Source organism: Mustela erminea, chromosome 8, assembly GCF_009829155.1.
Source record: "Mustela erminea isolate mMusErm1 chromosome 8, mMusErm1.Pri, whole genome shotgun sequence".
NCBI lineage: Eukaryota > Metazoa > Chordata > Mammalia > Carnivora > Mustelidae > Mustela > Mustela erminea.
In genome coordinates, this window is record NC_045621.1 from 29,328,722 (window position 1) to 29,348,930 (window position 20,209).

The window sequence follows — 20,209 nt, forward strand, 5'->3', positions numbered from 1 at the left end:
CAGAGGGCCCCACCCTCTTTCTGGGCTTGTCAGGGGCACTTAGGAAATACATGTTGACTTGACACGACCCACTGTGAAATAGGCGTAACAAAACTCCCCGCATGGCAGCTGGGTTCGGCTGCCAGCAGCTGGGAATGATTCTCCCACCGCTGGTTGAGCCTGAGCGGCGGGGGAGTAGCAGCGGGGCATTGTGGGAAGTCTGAGGGCCCAACCCGAGCGGGGGCCGAACGCCTCCCTTCACAGATAAACTCGGGTTTAGTAGACTCTCATTAAGCCCAACCGCACCTCGGGTAACATGCACAAACTGAGGCCCAGCGAAGGGAACCCGTTTGGCTGGTGCATTGCAGGCGGACGTGGGCTTTGGAGCCCGCAGGCCGGCTTCCTGACCGGTGTTCTACCAGTAGTGCCAGGGAGCCTCTCCTGGCAGCGTGTCGCTCATCTGGCATCGGCTGTGTTTTTTGGGTGCAGAGAATACGGAGACTCTGATGGAAGGGAGGCAGGGGAGTGGGGGCAGGGAGCAGCGAGAGACGCAGGGCTAGGCGCGGCGAGGCCAGCCGGCTATCCGGGACGCCGCCATTTTGTGACTCAAGATGGAGCGCGAGTTAGCGTCTCACGGGCGAAACAGAACCGTATAAATTAAACCGGCAACGAACTGTCTGCTGAAGGTGTGAACAAGGCCGGTAAATCCCTGGGAGCTTAGGAAACATCTGCTCCTTACCTCGAAGGCAGAAACTTGACCATAAAGCAGAAAAAGCCAGGACTGGAGTCTTTCACTTTTTCTGGTGGGATAACGATGGGGCCCAACCTTCAGATAAACTCTATAGCGGGGGCGGGGGGGGGGGATTTTGTGAACTGCAGGCTAGCTTCTCCCCCTCTGCGCTTAGGCTGGAACCTTCCCGCTGTTGCCGTGCCTCTCTCAGTTCTTCAGTGACCTTGGGCTGTTGTCCTGCAGTCAGGGAAGGGAGTCTAACCCGGTCAGGGGCCACGGCTGGACCTCAGTGAGGAGTGGGCATATCGGAGTCAGCAGAGGGGGTGAGAAAAGTGTGTCGGGCAGAACAGGAATCCGGAGTACGGGCAAGTCACCAGGCCCCGGTCCCAACCCCTGGCCAGAGGTCTCGGCCTGGGTGTGGGTGTGGGGGCCTGGTGATGGTGACGGAGGGGCAAAGGGCAACCAAGAGTCGAGGTCAGGAATCCAGGAGATCAGAACTGGGTTGTTAATCTAATGGCCGGAATTTTGGACTCACAAGAGCATGAGGAAGCACCAAGACTGAGGCCTAACATGTGAGACGCTGACTTCCAGCAGGGTCTTAAGCACAAGGATGGCAAATAGGTGATGATCTTGTGTTTGCGGATCCCAGCTGAATGGTGATGGTCATGTGAAGTGCGGTATTTAGGAGGGTCAGATCCTGGGGTTGACAGGTGCTATGTTCATGGGTGATGTCTGCCACAAAGAGGTCAATGAAGAACTGCCTGGTGCCACATAGTTTCCATTGCTACTTTGATGGCCTCTCCTAATATTCCTTATTCCATCCACCCCAGGTTTGCAGCTTTTTCCTCTATGCCCAGTTCACCCATAATCTTTCAGAGTTCTGGACAGGTGCTGTGCTGCTGGTCCACACCATGGGACTGCCTTAGAGATGAGAGAACTCTTTTCATTTACACCAGGAAGTGGAGTATAAGACTTGTTCTCCTGATGCACTGTTAGTTTCAATAGCAAAGGGTATTGCTTGTATGAAATCCTTTCGGCAGAAAATAATAGTTTCAAGGGTTAGAGTTTGTGCCTAGATGTAGACCATTGTCTGTCATGTGGTCATGTGTCCTGTTCTCTCAGAGGAGCATAAGCAGCCTGGGGATCTAGTGGATGGTGATTAGTGAGGAAGCGAGGTGGTCCAGGCCATGCTCCTTGCCCTACACGGGGATAAACTCACACTTTTCCAGATTGATAAGGAGTTAAGTGCTTGCCTTCAGCTCAGGTCATGATCCCCAGCCTCCTGGGATTAAGCCCCACATCAGGCTCCTTGATCCTCCCTCTCTCTCCCTGCTTGTGCTTCCTCTCTGACAAAATCTTAAAAAAAAAAAAAAAAAAGGAGTGGATATGTTATAAGCAGCTGATAAGTGAAATGAACTCTGTGAGGTACAGCAGACCATCACAAGGCAAGTATGACCCAGTCCCTGCCCTCTAGGGGCTTCTACTCTAGGCAGCATAAATGGCAGTGGAGTGAGGAAGGATGGATAGCAAAAATTGTATAGTTAGTGATAAAGGAAATGGCTGGTGACAAGGACCAGTGCCATGGACTACTTAATGCTTTTGGTTATGGTTGTGTGGACACAGTTGTGCTTTGTGGGGATGGGGCTAGGGAGAGAAAATCCACATTTCTTCTTCATTTCATCTGCACACATGAGATTGATCAGAGTTTGAACTTTCAGATTCCCCCCCTCCCTGGGGCAGGTGTCAAAATCCACTCATCTAGGACACTGTGTTTAGAGGTAAGCACCTGGGATCGGACCTGGATGTTTCTCTGACTGCCTCATAGCCTGACTGGGCAAACGACTTTATCTCTTTGAGCTCCAGTTTCTTCCTCTTTTTTTAAGTCTGTGAGGTGGGATTATTATGTCTTTTTTGCCATCTAATAGGATTAAAAAGCCTTAACATGTATGAAAGTGATTTTAGATTATAAAATCCTCTACAAATGCAAAGGCTTATTATTGTGACCTTAAACACAAATAATTGCTAGGCACAGAATGCATACCTCTTGCATTAAAATCCGAAAAATGGGGTCTCCTTGAATGGGATGCTCACTCCATATTTTATTTAACCAATCTAGAATCTAGGGTAGTATTCTCTTCTTTCACTATTTGATGACACCGTGCTCCTAATAGTGGTGAAAACCTTTGAGCCGTTTTAGCAAAGGCAGAGAGATTTCCCTCTCTCTGGTTGCCCTATGGAGAGAAGGGGTTTGCCTTTTAAGATGGATGACCAAGTGAAGGGCGCACTCTTGGATTGAAAACCCGAGCAGAGCTAACTGGCTCACAGACGCATTGCTATCTTGGTTGGTTCTTGTTAACTCACTGGGCCAGGGGAATGAAGGAATTACAAGCACTGAGGTTGGTTGGTTTGGAGCGTGCTTTATTCCAGCACGTGACTCCCTTCCCAGTAGCATTACCAGGACTCAGTTCTTGCTAGCAGGCATTAGAGAGTTTCACTGCAAATTCTGTTTAGCTAATTTGGGCAGAAAAGGGTATTGTCCCGTTTGAGTCAAAGACTGCAATTTGGAGCAAATGCACTTTGAGCTTAGCTCACATGCTGTGCTGGTAACTTGTTTTAACTTTTCATTCTTATAGTTAGGAGGAAAAAACCCCCCACAAGATTTCAAATGTCATTTGCAGTAATGATTAGCTTCAGTGAGGGAGTCTATCTATGGCTATTTGCTTCAAAGCTTTAATTGGCTGATGCCTGTATATTTGATCATTAACAAAATGGTCTCTTTTCTATCATGTTAATAATTTGGTTTAATAGAAATGCGGCTTTGATTTCTTCCGGGGCTATGTTGCTATTTTTCTGGCGCTGAGAAGTGTTGGTTTAAGATTTTGCCACATATAAGGCATGGCAGAATTCCATCTTGGAAGTCTCCAAGCTTGGGTCCGCTCAAAAAAGATGGGACTAGAAGGAGTATTTTTGGCCCAGGTGCAGGAAGTAGTTTGTTTAGATCAGACCAAAACAAAGAGGTTGGCTTATGTGGAAATTTTATACCTGTCCCACATGTTCTAGACACTTCTGAGAAAACAAACAGCTCCGTATTTGCAATTACAAGGTCAAAAAGCCACATGTTGGCCCCAGTGCCAATTTAGCGGAGTCCTCAGACCGTCAGCGCTGATATTGTTAAGTAAGAGTATGTTGTGGCCACTTAACCGATCTCCACACCTGGAAAAAATAAAAAATTCAAGAGAGCCAGCAAAGTGAATTTGAAACCAGAGCAGGCTCTAGTGATGGTGTTTAGACTCAGAGCTCCTGAGCCGTCTCTCCATTCCAGGCTTGGAGGGATATTTACAAAGCATACGTCATGATGGGCAGAATTTCCTGAATCCATATCTCAGGTGCAAGAGTAACACTGTGCAACACCCAGTGTGGACCCACAGTCCTCGAACTATATTCTCAAGAAACGGTGTCTAGTGACCATGTCATCTTTTTCTTCCTTGTCTTAGACCAGCTGTTTCATCTCCTGACATTCAATATGCTCCCCTCTCTCTCTCTCTCTCTCTTTTTTTTGCCCAGCTCTGTCAGTGCACCAAAGAGGCTCGTGAAGGGGACCAGCTGCCCGGATGCCAGCAGGAGCTGCTGCAGCTACAGATTTGAGGCGCACACCTGCACGGAGTTGGGTGACAGGGGATTTGTGAGGGAAGGGCGTATCATGCAACATCAGGGCTCTCAAGCCAGAGGGATGGATGCCTCCAGGGTGGCAAATTGGATACCCTGCTGCTCACCTGGAGGTCATGGGATCACACCTGAATTTAATTAGTCAAAAGGATTCCAGGAGGAGAGTGAGTTGGTCGTTTATGAATGAAATGATTAGCTGGCTGTAACAGTTCCTAATAAACAGATTGTCCATATCAGTGACGTCTATTCAATGAGCCACAAGTGGGTGGCGTCCCTGGAGCCCTCACGCAGGAGGGGGTGGGATGACGGCATCTCTAAGAATCCTGTGAAGGCTGTGACTAAATGGGATCCCCGGGACAGAAGGGCATGTAGGGAAGAGTCTCTGGGGACTCTAGTCGGAGAAGGTGGGCAAGATCAGAGGAGCACTGGAGGGAGAGTGAGAAGGAATGACCCTGAGGCAGCAGGAAAACTGGAAGAGAGTCATGGCCCAGAAACCAAGTGAGCAATGTGTTCCAGGGAGGAGGAAGGGAGCAGCACGTGCCGTGATATGTAAGAGGCATCCTGAACATTGACAGTTGGATTTAGCTGCATGGATGTCACTAGTGATTTTGACGAGGGTGGCTTTGGAGGAGGGAAGGGGGTCAGCATCGATTGGAGGGAACATAAAAAAGAACGAGAGGAGAGGATTTGGTAAAGGAGCACTGGCGATTCTTACAAGGACTTTTATTATACATTATTCTTAGACAAGGGGCAGAGAAATAGAGTGGTAGGTAGAGGGCAAAAAGAGAGAGGTTTTTTAAAATTATTTTTTCAGCTTTATTGAGGTATAACATTGTGTAGTTTTTTTCCCCCCTAAAGATAGAATAACATGCCAATGGGAATAATCCAGGAGAGAAGGAAAATCATGATGATGTAGGAGAGAGAGACGGGAGAGTTGTTGGCACCAAATTCTTGAATGGGATCCAGGGGACAAATGGTGGGGCTGTCCTCTTTGAGCAAGAATAGTCCCTCCATAGGAAGGGGAGGAAGGCAGAGTTTATGGGGCAGATGCTGGTGGGTGCCTAGAAGTGGAGAGGGGAAACTGTGGCAGTTCTTTTCTGAATGTTTTTTTTTTTTTCTGAGAGGTGGGAAATGAGGTTAGCAGCTTAGAGCCTGGAGGGAAAGGAGGTGCTAGAGGTCAAGGAGAGAGGATGGTCCTCCAGGAGGTGGCAGGTGCCTGGACAAGGGAATGAGGCGTGATGGCCAGGCAGTGTGAGGACCCAGGTGAAGTCATGGAAATGAATTACATTAAGACTACGGGGTGTTGGTTGTGTGATTTTCTCCAGCCATGTTCAGCTGTGGGGAATAGTACAGAGCAGGGGGAGAAGGTTGGATTTTAGAGATTGCCAATGGAATTCTGCAGAGCAAGAGAGGGCACCCTGAAGATATCTCTTTTCCATTAAAAAATACTGGTTATAGGCTTAATGAAACTGATTTAATGAACTCTTGATGGGTTGTGACTCATAGTTTGAAAACCACTGATTTAAATGGCATACTCATTTTTTTTTTAAAGAATTTATTTATTTGACAGAGAGTGAGAGAAGGAAAGAGAGCACAAGTAGGGGGAACAGCAGAGGGATGCAGGACTCGATCCCAGGATCCCGAGATGATGACCCGAGCCGAAGGCAGAGGCTTAACCCACTAGCCACCCAGGTGCCCCGGCATACTCATTTTTATAAAAAGGTTTTATTTAGGGGAACCAGGGTGGCTCAGTTGGTTAAGCGACTTCCTTCAACCCGGATCATGATCCCAGAGTTCTGCTTCTTCCTCTCCCTCTGCCTGCTGCTCCCCCTATCTGTGCTCTCTCACTCTTTCTGACAAGAAAATCTTAAAAAAAAAAAAAATTTTTATTTTATTTTTCTTTTTGAGAGGCAGAGAGATTGGGAGAGTGTATGAGCAGGGGGAGGAGCAGAGGGACAGTAGATTCCTGCTGAGTGCAGAGCCTGATGCAGGTTTGATCTCGGGACCCTGATATCATGAACTGAACTGAAGTCAGATGCTTAACCAGCTGAGCCGCCCTCATCCATCCATCTATCTTTTTTCTACTTGGCTTTTTAATGTAGAGATATAGCCTCAGTGAGGATTTCTCAGAAAATCCATCAGGCATTTGTTGAATACCCATGAGGTGCCTAACTAGTTTTTAGTGCAGGGAGGTGGGGGGAGACAGACAAAGGATAGCACATAGTTCTTGTCTTCAGGGTGATGTGTTGGAGAGGATGCAGTCAGCTGTCCCTCATTCAGCACCTGGGTCAGTTCACTACTCAAAGATGGCACCACATTGTGGCGTGCTGCTACCTAAACTGTTGATTGGATGCCCAGGGGCCAAATGTCACATTTGTTCACCTTAATGTCAATCTGAGAACACCTGTTCTCCACATGTGATTGGATGACCCTACCCCAGGATTGTCAATTCCTTTAACCTGAGCAGTAAACTCTATTTATTAAAATGATTTATTTATTTTTTATTTTAGAGAGAGAGGAGTGGGAGAATGGGCAGAGGGAGAGGGAAAGAGAGTTTCTCAAGCAGACTCCCTGATGAGCATGGAGCCCAGAATGGGGCTCAATCCAACAACCCTGAGATCATGACCTGAGTGGAAACCACCAAGAGTTGGATGCTTAACTGTCTGAGCTACCCATGTGTCCCTAAGCAGTAAACTCTATTAAAGCAGCCTGATATAGTGTCAACCTTTCAGGCAACCCTGGTAAATTGTTGGTTCGTACTGACCTTATGGTCAAATTCCATTCTCTGAAGCTTAAAAAAAATCTTACTTCTCATCAATTTTTTAGTCTATATTTAATTTTTTAAGGGGGGAGCAGTGTGGGGTAAACTATATGACTTTCTCTTGGAGGTTGGGGACTCTGTGTTTTTGAGCTGCATCAGATATACATTTGCTCAATGGGGATAAAGTCAGGGTGCTAGTTCCTTCAAATTTTGGTTTATCTCAGAACGTATGGTCCTGCGGGAAACAGTTCACAGGAGTCTTTGGTGCAAGGGGAAAATACTCAATTTCTTCATCTTTTTGTTTTGTTTTTGTTCTTTGAATCAAAGGGAAAATGAATTAGGACAAAAGTGTTGCATTCTATCCCATCTTTTAATTATAATTTAATTCAATATAAGAGGACTTCATTTCTCTCTGCAATATTCAATGCTTATGGTTCCAGACATGGCATTTGCAGTCTCTATTTACGGCTTGGATGCTCTGTGCTAATGTACTTGCCACCAGTGCAGTTGGGCTTGCCTTTCCAGGCAACAGTTAAACCAGCAGGACACCACTTGTATGCAATTTGTTGGAATGAAATCTACATTTTTGGGATTAGATTACTTAGTAGTGTCATTTTGCATTGAGGTGACTTTGTGGGTGGTCTCCAATAAAGCCTGCACATACAGCGAGTGTCGGCCCTGATTATCTCCAAGCAAGGTTGTAATGACTGCACAGCTTGGTATTTACAAGAAAAAAACAGCTTCCCTGAACTTTTAATTCAGGGAATGCAGGGGCATGGGTGAACCCTCACAAAAGGGTGGCAGAAGGCCCATTGTGGAACCATTCTTTGAATGGGTGCCTCTGAACTTTCTGTTCCTTCTGAGATCAGGATAATAGCCACAAATGTCACTTGGGGCTTACGAGTTAGGACGTTTGTCTTTAACAATGCCTAAAGGAGCTGTCCTGTCTCAGAATATGTAAGGGATGATAGTTTTGTGGAGGAGGACAGATTAGTGGCATGAACCGAATGGTTGACGGGAGCATGAACCTATATGGTAAATCACCAAGGATGTGCTGGGCCCACCCCCATATGATTCTGATGGTAGCCATTCTCCAGGGCAGGAGTTCTTTACCAAGGGTGACAGGAGATATTTGGTGGTGTCTGGAGACATTTTTGTCACAACTTGCTGCATCTAGTGGGTAAAGACCAGGGATGTTGCTAACTATCCTATGTCACACAAACTGTTCCCCACTCCTTCTATAACAAAGATTATTGTGCCCCAAATGTCAGTGTGCTGAGGTTGGGAGACCTGCTCCAAGGTAAAGGAGCTGTGGATAATGTAATCTAGCCCTTCCCCATTCTCTTCCTTTCTTCCCTCCATGTCCTCTGGTCCCCTTGGATTCCTTCTGTGTCCCAGTTTGCATGGAACCCTCATGTATCAGAGGGAAAAGATTACAGAGTCATGTAGCAGAGAGAACATCTGCTTTGAAACTGGACAGATACGGGTTAAATCTCAGTCTGTTGCCTTCAGTTTGGGTGATTTTGGGGGCAAATTATTTAATCTCTCTGAGTCTCAATTAAAATAAAAATTGAAACGGTGGGGACTGCAGGATTTACCTCCCTGGGTGGTAGGAAGGATGCAATCTATGGAAATGTATCAGGACTTGGTCCTTCATAACAGCTTTATCATTACACATTTTTCGTGGCAGTTACAGAAGTTCAGTTTCCCCACCTTTAAACATCATCATAACAATTTCTTTTTATTGTGGAAAATTTACAAAAAAAGATAAGCGGGAAGAAAAAGCTAAATCACCTATATTCTTATGCCTTGCACACAGAGATTATCACCGCTAATGCTGCCTGTATATATATTTGTAAACTTTCTGTGTGTGTGTGTGTGTGTGTGGCTCAGCGCTCAGGTCCTGGAGTTAGGTGGCCCAGGTTTAAATCCTAGCCCTGCTGTTTGGGTCCATGACCTCACCTACCTGAGCCTCAGGTTCCACATCTGTAAAATGGTGATGCCAAATGAACCCACACCACTCAGTTGTTCTGAGGATTAAATGAGATAGGCTGTGTCAGGCATATCAAGCCAAGTACTCAATGTGTTCAAGTCACATCAGGTGGAAACAAATGCTTGACAAATTGAGTGTTGCCTGGAAGTCTTTCTCTCATTATTCAGAAGCCCCTTCTCTCTAAGTTATTATCTAACAGTCCCAAGTGACCCCCACCCCCCTGCCAGGATTAGCAGCAGCTGGAGTTCAAAGACCTCTACCCACTCCTTTCTGGGGCTTTTGCTTTTAACTGATGTGTATTAGTCTCATATAGTTGCTGTAACAAAATCCCATGAATGCAGAGGCTTAACACAACACAAATGTATTACCTCACAGTTCTAGAGTTCAGAAGTCCAAAATTAGTCTTGTGGGGCTGACCTCAATATAATAGCAGGGCTGCCTTCCTTCTGAAGTCTCTAGGGGAGAGCCCATTTCCTTGCCTTCCCTAGAGGCTGTCCCAATTCCTTGGCCTTGTGGCCTCCCATCCCTCTCACTTTTGCTTGTGTTGTCACTTATCCGCTGACTCTGACTCTCCTGCCTCACTCTGATAAGGACCCTGAGGATTACATTGGGCCCATCAGATAATTTCCCCATTTCAGTGTCTCGAACCTTAATCACATCCGCAAAGTGCCTCTGGCAACACCAGATGGCATAGTCCCAGCTACTGGTTTGTGCTCTGCTGGTGGTCATGGAGTTCTTCCTCCTTGAGCCTGCCAGCACTCATGTCCTCTTGGCTAGGCTCCCACAGGCCTGGAGTGAGTCCTTCTGTCTTATTACTCCTTTGCCGTTGCCTGGCTTTGGAGAACTCACCACATCCCACCCCCAGGGTGAATTCCTAGACAAGTTCCTTAAGGCTACCTTGGTCTCTAAGGGGTAGTTAGAATAGGCCTGCTCACTATCACAGGTTCCCCCTGCCTCCCAGACCAGAAGTGCCCCCAGCTGTGACTCTTCCTTCACCTTGTCCAGCCTGTGCTCCCTTCTGCCCAGCTCTCCGAATGTTCTCTGTGTTCACTGTGGCCCAGGGGCTCTTCCACTGCCTTGCTAGTCCACAGACCCTAAGACCCTAGGCTCAGGAAGGATATTATGACACTCTTACCACAGCTGGACCACTGTTGGTGGGCTCTCTGAGAGCAGATGAATGAATGTCCTCCAACATGAATTTTGGGTCATCAGCTGGTGAGATCCTCAAGACCCATGGCTGCTAGTGCAGTCCTTCCCTTGGCATCTCCCTGCTGTGGACCTTCTCTGACAATCGTCTGAAATGTGACCTTGCATGATAGGGACCCATTCAGGCTCCTTCCTGCTAGTCCTTCTTCTCTGTTCTCAGTGCCCAGCCCTACTTGGCAGAAAGCCTATTCTCTTCTTGTTATTTTCCTGCCACAGTGATTTTTAAGCCCCAATTAGGGAGGACAGAGTCACCCTTTAGATTAGAGCCCCTATCCTTAGTAATATAGGGTTGGCTTTCCCAAGCAGGCCTGGGTGGTTGCTTGGGAGCCTGGTGCTTTGTTTTCCAAGCAGCAAGAAAACAAGCGGCATTTTGATATAAAAAACAGGTTGACTATTCCTATCCAGACTGTTCTTCTCTTCCCACCCCGAGGCAAACAAGAATGATGGCCTCTCCTGCCTCACTTCCACACATTCTTAAGTCTGGTTTTTATTTTAGCTTTTCAAAACTTGCTCGGCATTACAGAAACATGTAAGAAATATGAAGAGAAAAATTCACCCATGATACTCCTCATCCCTGAGAAATTAAACGATTTTTGCTTTTTCCGTGATCCCTTCCAGTTTTTGTCCCCACGAACATATAATTTAAATAATCATAATCATAGTGTAGTGATCATTTTGTGTTCTGCATTTTTCCACTTAGCATTAATTATATCATAAGCATTTTTTCCATGTTGTTGCAAAGTCATTGTAATTATCATTTTTAATGACTGTGTGAGGATTCATCAAGGGGGGGGAGTATATTACTTAACCCTTGTCCTGTTGTGGGGCCTTTTGCGACTCCTTCTGTGTTTTGCTTCTCCTTTGGGATTGTCCTTGATGCCATGTCCCTTGGCTGTCCTCTGGGTGCAGGAGGCAGGGGGAGGAAGCAGCAGAGCGGTGGGGAGCAGGGGCAGGAGAGGAACAATGTCAGGAGAAGCAAGAACAGGAAGTAAAGCAAGCCTGCTTTATGTACACTCCTGGTTAAGACTCCTAACGCAATGAGCTGGAGGGGAGCCTGGCCTTAGCTGGTGACTGCCCTTTACCAGTGGCTGTTTTTGAGAATGCCTTTTTCATTTACATCTTGGGAGTGAATTTTTTCCTTCCTTTCTGCCCCCCCCCCTTTAAAAAAGATTTTATTTATTTGAGAGAGAGAGTGCACACATGCTAGAGAGTGCACAAGCCGGGGGGGGGGCAGAAGGAGAAGGAGCAACAGACTCCCTTCTGAGGAGGGAGGCCAGCACGGGCTCGATCCTAAGACCCCGAGATCATGACCTGAGCCCAAGACAGACACTTACCGACTAAGCCACCCAGGTACCTCTGGGAGTAACATTCGGATGACTGGAAGAATGAATGGTGGTCTACTGGAAACTGACTGAGAAAATAAACTTATCAGTGTTAAGGTGTCAAAAATCCACTCCAGATGCTAGCCTGAATTCTAAAAATATAACTTTTGTTAATGATATATTTAGTGCTGATTAGAACTAATGTGATAACTCGAGAAGATCTCAGCTATTTCAGTGTTTCTTTGAGTTCCACGAGCTCTAGGCACAAAAGATGCTCTATAAAACGGGACCCTTGGCAAAAATTTTTTGTGAAACAGTGATGCTGCATGCTAGATCCCCTTCCTGGGTATTCACAATGCCTGTGAATATAGTCAGTGTTCTGAGAAGTGCTGCAGGAAAGAAATCTGCTGACTTCTGGGTGAGCCCATTGGCAAGGGGTCTGGGAAATGTAGTTTGTGTGTCCCACGGCATGGGGGTAGAGCAGAGCAAGCTGACCTAAGCTCCTGTTAGGCCCCTTCAAGCTTGAAAGTTCTCCTACTTGGAGAATATTTTTACTTTTTAAGGTGATTATGGATTCTATTTGTAGGAATGTCATCATATTTATAATTGATTTGATGCTGAGTTCTCGATTAGCAACAGAACTCCCAATCACGAGATTGTTGCTAAGGCAAATTAGGATTCAGTTGGCAGTTATCTGCTGTCCAATTTGAGAAAAAGGGATAGATTCAATAGTGATCATCTTTGGCTCCAAGTGAATTGGGGAGCCTCCAGCGCAGGCATGAGATGTTCATTGCTAGAACAATTGGTGACCAGGCTGCATCATCTCTGCAACTGGTAGCTATGGGGGAAATTAGAGCCATGAGCCATGTAATCCCTAGCTTCGAGGTGGTTTTAATCTAGTGAAGTAAGATGGATGTGAAGAAACAATTGGACGATGATAGGAATGAATAGGACTGTGTCTTAATTACCTTGCAGGTTGATGCCAACGAGCTCTAATGGTACCGGGCTTTTTGTAAAGGAGGCCTTTCCATCTTTCTGGATCACAGAGAAAGACACAAACCTCTGAGCAGCAGTGGTTCAGAGCTGGGTTTTGTTGGCTTCTGCGTCCTTGCTTGGCTCTCCCCGGGAGCTGTTCCATGAAGCCACGAGTGTCTTTCTTGACAGTTTCCCAGAGGGTATGAAACATAGCTCACCACCCACCTTGAGCAGGTTGTTTTTTGAGGCATTTGAAAGTAAAACAAAGTACCCTGCCATTAATGGGAAGCTAGAATTTTCTATCCACTTAGACTTCTGACAGGTGGGTTGATGCTGTCGCGGGATGTGTGTGCCTTTTCAAAATGCGTGTTTTTAACTTGTTATTCCTGGGTGGATTAATTCCAAATGATCCGCTTTGATATGCACTCGATGGCATGTTCTTTATAGCCCTTTTCTGGGTGTGTAGCCCACGGCGTGGAAGCAGCGGTCCTGCCTTCCAAGAGCCTGCACGTCTGCACAGGTGGCTGGAATGTTTTTTTTGCAACCGGATGTTCAGGGGCCACAGAGATAAAGGTTCTGAGCTTTCAGCTTCTCTAATGTTAGAAGCACCCCCAAGTGCTACACGCTCAGTGTTTCTTCTTCTGTCTCGGGAGACTGTGTGCTTTTGGAAACTTTCAAAATGGGGCACTGAACAAATCGCACCTTTCCTGTTTTTCTGCGACGGGATGGGACTAGAGTGTGGAACTGGGGAGTGCTGAGTTCTGATTCAAAAGCAGAACATTTTTTGATGCACGATTTCTCAGCCTCTCTGAGACTCAGTTTTCTCATATGGGAAATGGGAGGAAAACAGTCTGATAGGGGGGCTATGAGAATTAAATGAAATAATACACGTGCTTAACACAGCGCCTGGGAAGTCAACAGCTGCTTAATACCTATTAGCTAACCTTATTATCTTTGTCATGGTCACCATCATCATCGCCATCACCACGATCACCAGCAGCAGCAGCACCATCATCCTGCCTTCCCAGAGACGCTGTCTAGGTCCCTGATATGTAGTAATATCTGGCCATGAGGCAGATCCCGTGCCCCTGCTCTGCTCTAGGCTTGGTTGGAGCCGCTGTACCTCTGAGGAAGTGTGCGAGCCTCACGTTGTCCCCACCATGATGTATGGATTCTTCTTTGTTTTCCCTCCTTGCCCAGTTCTCTACTTGGCTGGAGTCCTGACATGTGCCAGCCCTCTCTCTAAGGGATGGTGTGGTCACTGGTGAGGATGTAGCCGTCTTCTGAGCCTGTGGCTGCTGTCTGTTGCATTCTGAAGTTTGATGCTTCCTAGACTTGTGTCATTGTGGGTTGAGGCTATAGCCTGTCTTGACTTTGCTCCTTGAGACACTGGTTGTGGGGAGTTTGAGGGTTAAAATAAAACAGACTTTACTGGGGTGATGCTTTTGACAGGTTTGCATGTGAGGGAAGGTCCTCCCAGCATGAGACTGTCCAGAAGGCTACGTCATGGCAGTCACTGCTCAGAAACGGAGGAGGATGAGGGAGTTCCAGGGGACAGGGGGGTTGGGGTGGTTTAGGTGTCTGATGATCTGGCTCAGCAGCCTAGCCTGGGTCAGAGAGCTCTGAAAAGCAGAAATGGCTGGGGGTCTTTATAGCCTTGGGGCTTGTCTTATCTATGGTTAGCAGATGTTGGCTATGCAGAGCAGGCAGGCTCTAAATAGCTAAAAATCTGCTTGTTTGGGCTAAAGAAAATAATTGGATGTGTTAAAATTTGAGTTTAGAATCAGGGTTTTGGAGCTACCCCAAACTGTGTGGCTTAAACGAGACATTTATTTTTCACACTTCTAGTGGCTGGAAGTCCAAGGTCAGGGCACCAGTGTAGTCTAGTCTTGATGAGGGCTCTCTTCCTGGCTGGCAGATGGCTACTTTCTTGCTGTATCCTCCCGTGGAGTGGAGAGAGGGAGAGTGAGAGTGAGAGCAAGCAAGCACTCTGGTCTCCGCTTACAAGGGCAATAATTCCATCACAAGGACCTCACCCTCATGACCTCATCTAGACCTAATCGCCTTCCAAAGGCCCCACCTCCAAATACCATCACACTGGGGGTGAAGTTTGGGAGGCCCCCAAATATTCAGTCCATAGCACTTCTAATACAGAACTTTCTTTTCTCTGTCAGAGATAATAAATGGAAATGTATTTGGAAAGTGAAGAGCATTTTAACCATGGAACACATCATCTTTATTACTACGTGAAAGGTTAACGTCTAGCTAATCACAAATAGTTTCCGATAGTAGATTTTCTTACAACACAAATGTAAGTCTTTACTGTCTTTATTCCAGTCTTTCCACTGAACAATGTCAAAGAATGCCAGCTTCCACACAGCCCACACCATCTGTCCCCTCCCCTTGTGTCTGGCAAGGGGAGGGGTGAAACCACAGTGTGTAGAGCAGCTGTAAACATTTGAGCTGCTTTCCTTCAACTTTGGGAGAGCTTCTTGGGAATGACAGGGGGGACAAAGGATTGCATGTAAATTACTATGCAAAATTACTGTAGAGTTTAAACTTAAAAGACACCTTTGCCTGCCAATGAACTTGAACTTCTGGGACTCCCACTGAAGGGGAGACTTGCAAGTACCTTCCAACCTGAGCTGCTGAACCACCTGAAGAGCCCCACATGCTTGACTCCAGCGAGTTCCTGTAACTATGCTTGAGGGGCTGCTAAAATGTATGACAACCCCAAGCCAGTGAGCCTGAAGGTGTGTCCCTGCTGACTTTGGAGCGAGTTTCCTCTTTCAATGCCCCCAGTAAGATAACTCTGACCAGTGTTGCAGTGTGGTGCTCTGAGTAGGTCTTGAGACACAGGTTTGCCAACTGAAGCATTGCCAACACGTGGATGCTGGGTCTTTCTCTTCCCATTTCCTCTCTCCCTCTTTCTGTCTCACTCACTAGGTCAGCAAAGAAATGGGGTGCTCGCATGGGAGTTCTCCTTCATCTCTGAGGTTGGCAGTCTTGGTACATTGTGCTGCCCCTAGGCTCCAATGAGAGGCATGACTTCAGGACATTTCCTCCGGACAAACGTTATTGACTTTATTGGCTTCTTGTCTCCCAGGATCACATGACAATCCTGCAGGCCACAGGCCATATCCATGGGTGGTGGCTTGTTTGGAACTCTCAACTCAACTTTTATTTACAGGAAATGATTCCCTGAGGGCACAACCCTAATTGAGGACCAATAGGGAACCATGGGAAGTGCCATGAGGAGTTTCCAACCCAGGTTCTAAGGAGGTTTTTAAAGAGCCAGTAGAGTTGGCTCTTTAAGAGAAAAGTTTGTCCTTTTCTTCCCTATACACCTAACTCATGTCCAGTGTGCCATAATCGTAATTCACTTTGAGAAGCAGCTTTTCTTCCAGTTAAAAAAAAACTGGGGCGCCTGGTGGCTCAGTCAGTTAAGTGTTCGACTCTTGATTTCAGCTCAGGTCACAATCTCAGGGTTGTGAGATAGAGACCTGTGTCGGGCTCCATGCTCAGTACAGAGCCTGCTTTTCTCTCTCCCTTGCCTCCTCTCCCAACTTGTGCACTCTCTCTCTAAAATCAATCAATCAATCAATCCTTTTTTTTTTTTTTTTTTTTAAGGCACAACCACCACAGTTAATGTTTACTAACCTTTATGTGCTGAGGACTGTGCTGAACGTTGTGTATGCTTCATGTCATTTAAACTGGACAAGAATGCCTCAAAGGCAGGTGTATTAGGCAGGGCTCTCCAGAGAAGCAGAACCGCACACATACACGTACACACACGTACACACACACACACACACAGGTATGTGTGTATGTGTGCACATACACATAGATACATATATAATTTATTTTTGAAGGAACTGGTTTCTGTAGTTATACAAACTAGCAAGTCCAAGATCTGTAGGACAGGCTGGCAGGCTGGAGACCCAGGGAATAGCCCAGGTTGCAGCTAGAATCCAAAGGCAGTCTGGAGACAGAATTCCTTCTTTGTCAGGGGACTTCAGTCTTTTTTCTCTTGAGGTTTTGACTGATTGGATGAATCTCACTCATCTTATGGAGGGTAATTTGCCTTCCCCAAAGTCTACTGATTGGAATGTTAATGTCCTTTAAGAAAAAAAAATTCCTTCACAGTGACATTTAGACTGTGCTTGACCAAATACCAAGTTGACACATAAAATGAACCATCATAATAGGTACAATGTCCTTTTATAGGTGAGGACAACAAGTCTTAGAGAAATTAAGTCACTGGCAGTGGGAGGTTAAATAATGCCCCCCCCCCCATGTCCACATCCTAGTTTCCAGAACCTGTGAATGTTGCCTTATCTGGCAAAAGGGACTTTGTCGATGTGATTAATTAAAGACCTTGAGATGTGGAGGTCATCCTGGGTTGTCCATGTGGGCCCAGGGTAATCACCAGGGTCCTTATGAGAGGGAGGGAGGAGGGCCAGAGTCAGAGGACATTGTCACGATGGAGGAGAGATTGGAATAATGTTCTTTGAAGGTGGAGGATGAGGCCACAATCAAGGACTCTTGGTGGCCACTGGAAGCTGAAAAAGGCAAGGAAATGGGTTTCCCCTGAGCCTTCAGAGGGCATGAGCCCTGCCAACATCTTGATTTTAGCCAGGGATGCTGATTTCAGACTTCTGACTTCTAGAACTATAAAAGCATATGTTTGTGTGGCGTTAGGCCACTGAGTCTTTGGGAATTTGTTATGGTACCAGAGGAAACTAATACGCATGCCAAGGCCATGTCGTTAGGATATGGTAGAGGTAGGATTTGAAACCATGGCCTCCGGGATTTCATACTGTTGTCATCTTCAGTCCTATTAATCTCCCTCCAGCAACAGTTCTTGGGTCCATGCTCCCTCCTGTGGTCTTCGTCCAGACTTTAACCACCCCATCCCTGAACTTACCATAATAGGGACTAGGGGTAGGAAACTAGGGACTAGATAGGAAAATAAAGATTCATGAAAACAAGAGTCTCATTTATTCCTACCATGTGGCAGGTGCTCTGTCAATATTAGGGTTTTGTTCTTCCCACCTCCCTGGAAGTCAGGTACTACCGTTTTCCATATTTCCTAGTTGAGGAACTGGAGACAAAGAGAGTCTGAGTAACATGCCAGGGTCACACAGCTTGCTAGGTGGCACAGCTGGGACTGAAGCCCCAGTCTGTCTGATGCTGATGCTGTTGCCCGTTCTCTCCACCACACTTGCTTCTCCAGAATCTCCAACACAGAGCAGCAGCAGCAGCAGCAGCGGGAAAGGAAAATGTTGGTAAAAGCTGAAGAGAACTGGAGACCAAGGCTCCCTGTGTTCTTGCTTCGCTTCCTGGAAACCTGTCTCAGGTGTGCAGCCTTTAGATCAAGGTTAGGGGGCCCTGTGGTGTCCTCTACACTCTAAGGTGGGTCGCAGTCTTTTGGCCTTGCTGGCGCCTCTGTTGGGCTTCCTTTCTCTCTGCCTTCTCACCTTCCTCTTCTACTTCTGCTCTTGTGCTGCCCTTGGCATCTGCCCTGGGCATTTGGGTCACCCCCTCTCCCCTTCACATACACACTTCTTTCCCTTTTTTCATGCCTACCGTGGCCATCTCTCTCTCTCACTCTGATTTCAGCCACCCACAGAGGGGTTCTGAAATCATGGGAGGGAGAGGAATGGAGGATGAGGTAGAGGTAGGATTTGAAACCATGGGGGCTTTCCAAGGGGGTCTAACCAGACTTCTCAGCCCATGATGGGCTGATGGACAACCTCAAGATGATGGCCAGGACTTGGCCCCGTCACCTGGTGAGCTGGCCACCCAGTGACTGAAGATGACTCCAGGCAACAAGGGTTGACCAGAGACATACTGCTGATTCTGAGCCTAGTGTATGACTTGATAAAGCAGGTTATCAGCAGCATTGGGCTAAAAATATCATGTTTATTTTTGAAATAAGTTGTTTTGGCAGTTATAAATACTCTATGAAGCCAGCTTAGAGTATAGTCTGGCGGCTCTCAGACAACTGAATAATATTTCAGAGGTGCATGCAGAATCCAGCATGCAAATTTCAGCCAGTTCTCCACTGTCCTGAGTAATAAAGGAGAGACTGGGTGTGGATAGAGCCAGGAGAGAATCAACGTAGTGCAGGGTTACAGCCTAGGCTTCCAAATTGAGAGTCTTACTTCAGAGTAGATACTACTGGCAGAAATGCTCAGGAACATTTTCTCTGCCTGCTGCGCAACCCTTTGCCCTTGGGTAGCAGAGAACTAAAATGGAATATCATAACTCCTTCCTTCCACCTTCCCTCCCTCCCTTCCTCTCTTCCTTCTCCCCACTCTCTCCCTCTTTCCCGTGCCCCTCCCTCCCTCCCTTCTTTCTTTCTTCATCCACTCCCCCCTTCAAACAATAATTGAGCACCAACTTTGTGCCTGAGACATTGCTGGGTGCTGGGGATAGTGATAAACGAAACCCACTTGCTCTCTGTGATCTATCTTCTGCTCCCTAACAGGAAGTTTAGGAACCACTGTGATGGTAATTAACAAGTGGACAAAGGAATGAGTAATTTAAAAGCATGCCCCCTCCCCAAGCAATAAGTAGGAGGGAGTGGGAGAGCCTGGGGTGGCATCTCAGGGCAGACAGGATGGCTTCTTTGGTTGGGTGGGTGTATCTTAGCTGAGTCTGGAAGGATGACGAGCCCCTGTGAGGGTGGAGATGGGGGATGTTCCAAGCCAAGGAACCAATGCACACAGAGAATGACTGATTTGAGAATCTGGCTTCATACATTTTTATTTATGGATTGCCTATAAAGAACTGCTTGCGTGGCACTCTTAAGAGCTTGGCAGTGACTCTTACTCTCCTCCTCTTTCCTTCTTTTCCCTCTCTTCTCCTTCGTGGGGGGACTCTCTCTTTGGCCAAAAAATGCCCTCCGACTGTCACTCCCACACCCCACTGTCACCTTGCTGCCTTCAGCTCTGAGCCTGACAGCATCTTGGCTGCTGCTGCCTTCACCTGCCTCGCCTCAGGGGCGCCTGGATTCGCTAGTGAGAGAGAAGGTCCTGCATCTCATCAGCCGCTTCCACCGGGACTCTCGTTAGCACCAGTCTGGTGGCTTCACCATCAGCACCACGCTTGCTGTCATGGCTACGGTGATGTTCAGTTTCCAGGCCTGTTGCCAACATTCCTAGCCATGCCCCACCTCTCTTGCACCCCTCCTGCCTGTCCTTGTCCTCTTCCTCCTGTAACCTGTCACAGGGGGCCGTTCTCTTCCTTCTCCTCCTGTAGACACTACAATGGCATCCCTGCTCTGCCAGGCCCGAGGGGGAACCCCAAACAAGGAAGAATCTGACCATCTCCAGCATGTTATGGCAGAAGGATTAGGGACCCTGGAATCAGACCTGGATTCACTGAATGGACAAGTCCCTCAGCTTTAAACCATTACAGTTGGTCCACGATTATTGTGAGGATTATGGAAAAAATGGGTGGGATCATGCCTGGCATCTAGTAGGTGCTTAGTGAAAGGGCAGTTTTCTCTCTCTCCACCGACATGGACCTTGTCACTGATAAAGAAGAAACAGCACACCATCACCTGCCTG

The 20,209-nt window shown here is 47.0% G+C and overlaps 1 long non-coding RNA gene across 1 annotated transcript; it reads left to right on the top strand.

The window, feature by feature from the left end:
- Positions 1–313: 313 nt before the first annotated feature.
- LOC116597040 lies at positions 314–4,602 on the top strand. Its single transcript, XR_004288454.1, has 3 exons — positions 314–782; positions 2,428–2,487; positions 4,274–4,602. It is a non-coding gene; the product is annotated as an uncharacterized LOC116597040 (long non-coding RNA).
- Positions 4,603–20,209: the final 15,607 nt, after the last annotated feature.